The following is an 8,546-nucleotide window of genomic DNA, read 5'->3' on the forward strand; positions in this document are numbered from 1 at the left end:
ACGTGTGGGGCTGTAGCAGCTATTAATTGGATCTGGTAAGCTATTAGTTCATTCTAATCTTCTTCTATTTTTCTAGTTAATCAGTGTGTGTACGTATGCATGCTTCCTTCCTTACCTGCTGGTCCCCTTGCAGAATTCTGATAAGTTTACTCCAGTGATCACTACCGATTCAGATGGGCCTGTGGAGGGCTCCGATGATTTTCTATTCTCTGTTTCCTTCTAGCTTGCACCTAGCCCTGCGAGATCTTGAAATTAGCAATTGGCTCACTATCAGGGCAAACCATGTCCTCCAGATGATCATTGTTGATTCGTATTATTGACAGCTTTTTCCCTTATTGGAATAGTGGTTTTGTAAGGTAAATACTTGCTATCATACTTTCATATATATTACTACGATGGAATAAATTGCCATCATTTATAGTCTAGCACATGCAAAACAAATCAAGGGTAGAATTGAACAGACAAACAAAAATATAGTTGTATGATTAATATTCGTACATATTGTAACTCAATGCAACATTTTGTTTGGGTGATTCTGTGTGTATGCTTCTATGCAGCTGCTGCCATTTAAGACCCTTGAGCTGAGAAAACCAAACCATTAAATCATTTTAATATTACCGGAGGGAAGCAGAAAAAATGAAACTACAGAGTGCTAGTTCAGGAATTTAGACCTCAATACCTGGTCCTACTCACTGCATTGTATCTATATGTACGTTGCATAGCTTCATTATGCTAATATTTCTTAAATGTTAACAACAACTAAGTAGTGATATCTGTTCACATCTTTTGAGTCAATATTGTAAGAAAGTTACTAATTCTAACTCTATCTCTCCTTATCTCTAACTGAACACATTTATACTTCTAACAAATATATATTTTCTGAGACTTGTCTCAGTTCAAAGCATGTTAATATACCTTGTGTATTAATTTTCAGCCTTTGGTTATTGCCATGCCGAAATTAAACAAGTCACCCTGACCCTGGTATTCTTTGGTGGATATCTCTAGCGCCGAATTTGCCTCATCCATGGGGACCATACTAGAAGCTCTGCTTCGATCATGTGCCAGTAAGTTGCAAGATATCGTTACCAATGAAGCCATACTAATCTTAGGCGTGGAAGAAGAGCTCGCAAAACTGCTACAACGAGTTGAACTAATTCAGTGTTGTATATATGATGCTGAGAAAAGGAGGGCAAAAGAGTTAGCAGTAAACAATTGGCTTGGCCAACTGAGAGATGTTATATATGATGTTGATGAAATTCTGGACGTGGCTAAATGCAAAGGAAGCAAGCTACTGCCTAACCACCCTTCATCATCATCAAGTAAATCGGCTGCATGTAAAGGTCATTCAGTTTTCCCTTGCTTTTGTAACATTGGTTCACGTCGTGGCGTTGCTGTTCGGATTAGAACCCTCAACAAAAAGATAGAGAACATTTCAAAGGACAAAATATTTTTAACATTCAATAGTAGTGCACAACTTAATGGAAGTGGTCCAACATCCAAACTGATAAGAAGTTCCAACCTTGTTGAGCCCAACCTTGTGGGAAAGGAAATCATACATTCTAGCAGGAAGTTGGTGGACTTGGTGCTTGCAAACAAGGAAAAGAAGTCTTACAAGCTCGCTGTTGTTGGAACCGGAGGAGTCGGTAAGACAACACTAGCTCAGAAAGTATACAATGACCAAAAAATTAAAGGAAGCTTTAAGATGCATGCATGGATTTGTGTTTCGCAAGACTACAGTGAAGTAACTCTTTTGAAGGAGGTGCTTCGAAATATTGGTGTGCATCATGAGCAAGGTGAAACCATAGCTGAGCTACAGAGAAAGCTTGCAGAAACAATAAAGGGAAAGAGTTTCTTTCTGGTTCTAGATGATGTATGGAATTCCAATGTATGGATGGATCTATTAAGGCCTGCATTACACAAAACAACATCTGGAGTAATGTTGGTAACCACACGAGATGATCAAATTACAAGGAGAATAGGCGTAGAGCATACCCATCGAGTTGATCTCATGTCAGTAGAGGTGGGATGGGAGCTACTTTGGAAGAGCATGAATATTGATGAGAAAGAAGTGCAGAATTTAAGAAACACGGGGATTGAGATTATCCGTAAATGCGGTTGCCTCCCTCTTGCAATCAAAGTTACCGCCAGTGTTCTGGCAAGCAGGGATCGAACAGATAATGAGTGGAAAAAGATTTTGAGAAGATATGCTTGCTCCCAGAACATGCTATCTAATGAAATAGAAGGAGTTTTGTATCTAAGCTATGATGAGTTACCATATCGTCTGAAGCAGTGTTTTCTTTATTGTGCATTGTATATTGAAGATTCTACCATTCTTTGCCGTGTAATTACCAGGTTATGGATTGCTGAAGGCTTCATTGAGGAGCAACAAGGTCAACTTCTAGAAGACACAGCAGAGGAGTACTACTATGAGCTAATCCATCGAAACCTCCTCCAACCAGATAACGGATCTTTTAACCAGGCTGAATGCAAAGTGCATGACCTCTTAAGACAGATTGCTTTGAGTATATCAAAACAAGAGTGTTTTATTGGTGATATTGAAACATTAAGTGGTGAGAATATGTCAAAACTACGACGAGTTACTGCCGTGAGTAAGAAGGATAAATTAGTGTTGCCTAGCATGAATAAGGCGGAAGCTAAGGTGAGGACTTTCTTTAGTGTTCATGGTCCACGGAGCATTGAGGATTCATTGTTCAAGAGATTTTTGCTTCTTCGTATTTTGGTACTGAATTACTCACTTGTACAAAGCATTCCAGGTTATATAGAAAGACTGATACATCTACGCCTACTTGATCTTGATTATACTAGCATATCTTGCCTTCCAGAATCCATTGGCTCCCTACAAAACCTTCAAATTTTGAGCTTGAATTATTGTGATTCTTTGCACAATCTTCCTTCGGCGATATCCCAATTGTACAGTTTAAGATGCCTTAGTCTTCTTGATACAAAAATAAATGAAGTTCAGAAAGGGATAGGAAAACTGAAGTTCCTCACTGATTTACGAGGGTTTCCGGTTGGGGCAGGAATTGAAAATGCTGATGTACAAGATGGATGGAAGTTGGAAGAGTTGTCATCTTTGTCATTCCTGAGGTATCTTATCTTACGTTGGTTAAATTGGAAAGAGCGGCTTGCTATAGTACAAATACATTACTGACGAACAAAAACCATCTAAAAGGACTAGTACTGGAGTGGACATCATATTCAGAAGATGTTAGCAGTGAGGAGGTGTTTGAGCAGCTAAGACCTCCAAGCAACCTAGAAACCCTACATATTATTGGATTCCTTGGTCGGCAGTACCCCAACTGGTTTGGTAACACCTGTTTGTCTTCGCTGGCACACATTACCCTTAGAAATCTACGATGTGTGGATCTTCCACCTATTGGCCAGGTACCCAACTTGAAATTTCTAAGAATTGATGGAGCATATGCAGTTACCAAGGTTGGCCCTGAATTTGTTGGTTGCGGGGATGGTGATCCCCTATGCAACGAATTAGTTGCTTTTCCTAAACTTGAATGGTTAGTCCTCAAGCATTTGCCCAACTGGGAGGAGTGGTCTTTTTTTGAAGAAAAAGAAGAAGCAGAAGATGCTGATGATGAAGGGGGAGCAAATGGAGTTGCTGAGATTCGAAACGACGATGCCCAATCTGCAAGGTTGCGTCTGTTTCCTCGTTTGGTGAGGTTGAAACTTGAAGGCTGCTTAAAGCTGAGGGCTCTACCGCGGCAGCTTGGAGAGGACGCTGTCAGCTTGAGGAAGCTCGAATTAATTAGAACAAACAACTTGAAGGCCGTGGAGGACTTCCCACACCTCACTGAGCTCCTTCATATTGAGAAATGTGAAGGCCTGGAGAAGGTCTCCAATCTCCTCAAGTGACAGACCTGCAAGTACGTGGTTGTCTGAACTTAAGCCGTGTAGAGGGGCTGGGCAGTTTGCAGCAGCTGGGGCTGGGCGAGGATACACAAGAGATCTCTTCCCACTGGGTGCTTGGGCTTCAAAACCAGCACCAGCGACTTCATGGCGAAGAGCTGGATGTCTACTCGTTGTCTACCAGTTAGATGGCTCAAGGTATATATGTACACTGTATACTGGTCGGATATTTTGTATTGTCTTTGATTCACTCGACATTGATTCATCTTCTAACAAGTCAATTTTCTGCCTCAGTGGATGTACCTTGTATGCCATTTTATATGCTTATGCAACCGAAATGATTAGACATATTGTGCTGGTACATATTCCAACAGAGCTTTGGTTAATAGATGTCGACACCAGCAGGACGGCAGATTGCAGGCGACAAGTCATTAAGTGTTGTATAATGGTGCTCTAAGTTGCTTATGTGTGTTCCATCTCTAACTAACATGCATTGGAAACTCATATCGTTGTTTAAATGCTCATGATCGTCGTCTTAGAATTTATAATGTTGGCATCTCCACTAATAGATATGAGTAATAATAGTTGTTGAGGCATTGAACTCTTATTCAGTTCTGTATGTGGTGCAAGACTACAAACTGGTTTTTTTCCCCGAAAAGAGGACTGCAAAATTGTAGCGATACCCGTGCTAGATCTCGGCATGTACAAAAGTCTACCAACGTCTTTGTGAATTTTTTTCCTTGCTTTGCCCACAGAAAAAACATTAACTAAGCAACACATTTCGTGTGATGGGTGTGTACTTCGTACATATGTGTAACCATATCAGGTGCTTGTCAATTGCCATAGCTTCTTACTTATCATTTTGGTCTGTTTTGTTGGCAGCATAGGACTGACGATGCAGTTTGCTTCAACGGGAAAAGCATCAGGTGTACTACTAAATTGAGGAAGCCTGTCAATGCAGAAGACGCGCAAGTACCATGATGGATGTGCAGTGAGCTGGTGAAGAAAGGAAGTCCCCTGTTTTCCTTTGGGCAGGTGCACTCTAAATACTGTATCGAACTTCGTTTTGTTTATTTCTGAATTTGGGCCAGAGGGCTTTGCTATACTGAACCTCATGTCTGTGTGGTATGCTTTCACTTATTTATTCCTGAATTTGGGGCTGCAGGCCTTTGCTGTACTGAACCTCCGCTGAATGGTTTCGTCCTTCTAATTTAACCGATGGATTTCGTTTTGTGATGATTTTATTCATGTAATGGAGGGTGATGAATTTCGTTTTATTTTGTTTCTGATTTTGGGCCTTTGGCTTTGCTGCATTGAACCTGTGTGACCTGTATGTATGGCCAAACCTCTGTGTGTGTGTGTGTGTGTAATCCTGAGTTGCAATAATAATAAGGAAGCTTGTTTCTGTAATTAATTAATCTACTACCCCTATAAAAGAAAGAGAGGGGCAGATCCAAATCATCTCCATCGTCGGGTAAACAAATCTAACGACCCATGATCATCCTGTGTTTAACACCAAGCCACCGATGGTTTAGTACCCGCAAATCCCTCTGTCCCCCGTGATAAAAAAAACGCCCCCACGACCTGTTCGCCACTTCGCCCCAACCGCCGCACGACCCGGCACCCCCTCGCCTCTCCGACGCCTGTCCCACCTCCCCCGCGCGAACCTGCTCTACGCGCCGCCCCTCATCCTCAGCGGCGAGAGGCAGGCGGGAGCTGCCGCCGCCGCCAGGGGCGTGGACGCGCGCGGGCCAACCGCCGGCGTACGAGGCCGCGCCTGAGCCTGCGGTGTGGAGCCCTCCGCTGCCAGTTCGAGATCCCCACCGGTCTCCTCCTACAGTCGTCGTCCTTCCTGCTGCCAGCTCCACCTTCTCCACCCTATCTCCACGGCAAGGACGCAAAGTTCTACTCCATCCATCAGTAAGTAACAGCCATGTCTCCCTTTCAATCCCTATAGTATTTTCCCCATGGTGTTTCTTTTCGATGGTGAAACTCAAAAACTCAGGCGATCATGCCCACTGTGTTTCTTTTCCTTTTATTATTCCTTGGTCATAGTTTTCCTGGATCACCATGTTTTCATGAGCTGTAACTGATAAAGTAAGGTGTGGTTGTTTGCTTCGATCAAATCCAACTCCGTTGTCAAATGAAATGCTAGGATAAAATAAGTTCCTGGCACTTCTCTTTTTCCAGAAGAGCTGGCATGGTGGACAGGAGTGCTCTTTTGGTTTTGCTTAGTTGTAGGATAAAATGATCACCCATTCAGTCATGGGCTCATGGCCAGGTTAAATGTATTCAGCTGTATAATACTCATAGGGTCAGACTGCATTCTTCTGTCTTATATTCTAAGCTTTCTAAAGACATCCAACGACCTTTGTACTGATTTCTGTAGTTGTTGCTGCTAATGCTGTTGTACATACTATGCAATGTTATAGCGGTGTTAAATATTGAAATTCAAGCCTCCCATTATATGTGGCTGAAGTGCTAAATTATATATTTTTCTTCTTACTATTCCAGGCGGAAACAACCTATAGAATCAAGGATACAATGTCATAATACGAGCTGCGAAGGTGACCCAAATTCCTCTTCGCTCACAAGTAACTACATTGGTAATTGTTCATGTGTGAATCTGGTTGACATGACCATATTTTTTTTGATATAATTGGTGCAACAAACCCAAATTGCAAGTACCATGCCTTGAACCTGGGTGGGTGGGAAGGCATCAGCCCCTTCCCACCACTAGGCTATGCCTTAGTCTGCGGCATGACCATATTGTTTGATGTGTATATTGCTTTTGGGGATTATATTCAAGATTTCATTTTTATCCCAACACTAGATTGAAGTGCTGGTTTACAAAGGATTTTTAGTGGGACACAAGTGTAGATTGCTGAATAGTGAGGTAGTACCATGCTAGAATTACTTGGCTTCATTTTTTTGTTTCTTTGATGCAATGTAATCTTTGTTGCTGTTATCAGTGAAATTTCTAGAACAATCGGTAAGCAACTACCAACTATGAATGGAATAAGACTAAAAAGAAAGCTATTCCAGAAAAGGACGAGAAGAGCATCAAGGATCTAAACTGTAATATACTAATGTGCATCAGGTCATAATATGTACGAACCACAGGCCGGCCAAAGCCTTCTTTTCAAGTCTCTTTGTCTTAATTTTTGCTACCTGCAAGGGCTGCTTACATCGAAGCTTGGGTATGCTGATATGTGCCTTCGGGTTGTAATATAAGGCGACTCTGGGAGAGTTTAGCCACTCTTTTCTGGCAATATGCACTTAGTATGTCATTTTCCCAATCATGTATTGTATCTTTTTGGTTCATGAATATGATAGTCATAGCCTTCCAAAAATTATGATAATCAGTTGACTCTTCATGAAAATGGTGACTGTTGCAAAGTTTAACTGGTCTTCCATTTCTATTTTTCAGAAGACAGTCCTAGAGATGTTAGTTTTATTTGAAACACTTAACACTGAGCCCCTCTACTTTTTAAAATGTTTTCATTCAATTTACTGAATATTTTTTCTTGCTTGGACTGTATCAAGGGACCAAGTGCAATAACCCAGAAGCTTATGATATTGTTACTATATAGATGCCCGGAAGCTTGCATTGATCCAGAATCAAACTTGACTTCAGCTAGACGTGAGGTTTATTGAGCCTATTGACACATGGTTACATAAAGATAGAAGAACTGGTTGCACTTTGTCATTCTTACTTTTTTCTACAAGTAGCTCTCTACATCTGGTTCATGTAATTGGTTCATGTAATTAGTAGTCTGTCTATAGTTTGTTGGACATGATTATTTAGTTTGTTTACTTTGCGATCTACATCTTATAGAAAAATCTCTGAAATATTTATTATACAAGGAGTTACAATACTATCATGTTGTTCTAATACACAAGCATTTGCTCATGTTAATGGGATTGCCCAGTATATAATCCTTCCACACACAAAAAATTGATGCTTCTGATTCTTTTCTTTCTCTATCACCGTCGAGGTTGCTGATATACATAGGTATTGTTGCCGTGCGTGACACCGCCCCGATCTATTTCAGCCCAACTGCATCAATTTTAGACAGAAGATAATGACGCAAGGAGACCACCTGAGCACCTCCACTCCCTCAACACTGTCCCCCTACTGCCTGAGGTACTGCATGACCGTAGTACCCACTCCATTCGCTGCAGCCACCATGAAGTGGTTGGCCGGTGAGGGCGCTTCTCTTTTTGACCTATTGACAATGATGATGGTTCAGGTGCTCTGCAGTATAGTATTATTGTGTATCTATGTGTTGGAGTGGAGGAGGAAGTCATACATCCTATGAATTTACATTCACTCTCTTCTGAATCGTTGATCTATATAATCAGTAAGAACATTTGCTATTATTTGCTTGATCTGGATCGTTCATCAATTTAATCAGGAAAATTTATGTGAATTATTTAATCAGGAAGAAACATGGGTACTCTTCTCACTCTACTTTGCACCCTTCTTTGGTTGAACTGGCTGTTTCATGTCCTTTTAAATTGTTTGTGGATACTGCCACATAGTGCATGACGACATGGTTCCAGTGCAGTGGTAAATTGCAGGAAACCACTGCATGCATTTTATATTTCTTTTGATTGACTGCCAAAACTCCGGCACACATTATGTATTTTCAAATCATCCA

General features: G+C 41.2%; 1 pseudogene; it reads left to right on the plus strand.

The window, feature by feature from the left end:
• Positions 1–1,024: 1,024 nt before the first annotated feature.
• On the plus strand, positions 1,025–4,086 carry LOC119280779 (annotated as a pseudogene).
• Positions 4,087–8,546: the final 4,460 nt, after the last annotated feature.

This window comes from Triticum dicoccoides, chromosome 3B (assembly GCF_002162155.2).
Source record: "Triticum dicoccoides isolate Atlit2015 ecotype Zavitan chromosome 3B, WEW_v2.0, whole genome shotgun sequence".
NCBI classification, from domain to species: Eukaryota; Viridiplantae; Streptophyta; class Magnoliopsida; order Poales; family Poaceae; genus Triticum; species Triticum dicoccoides.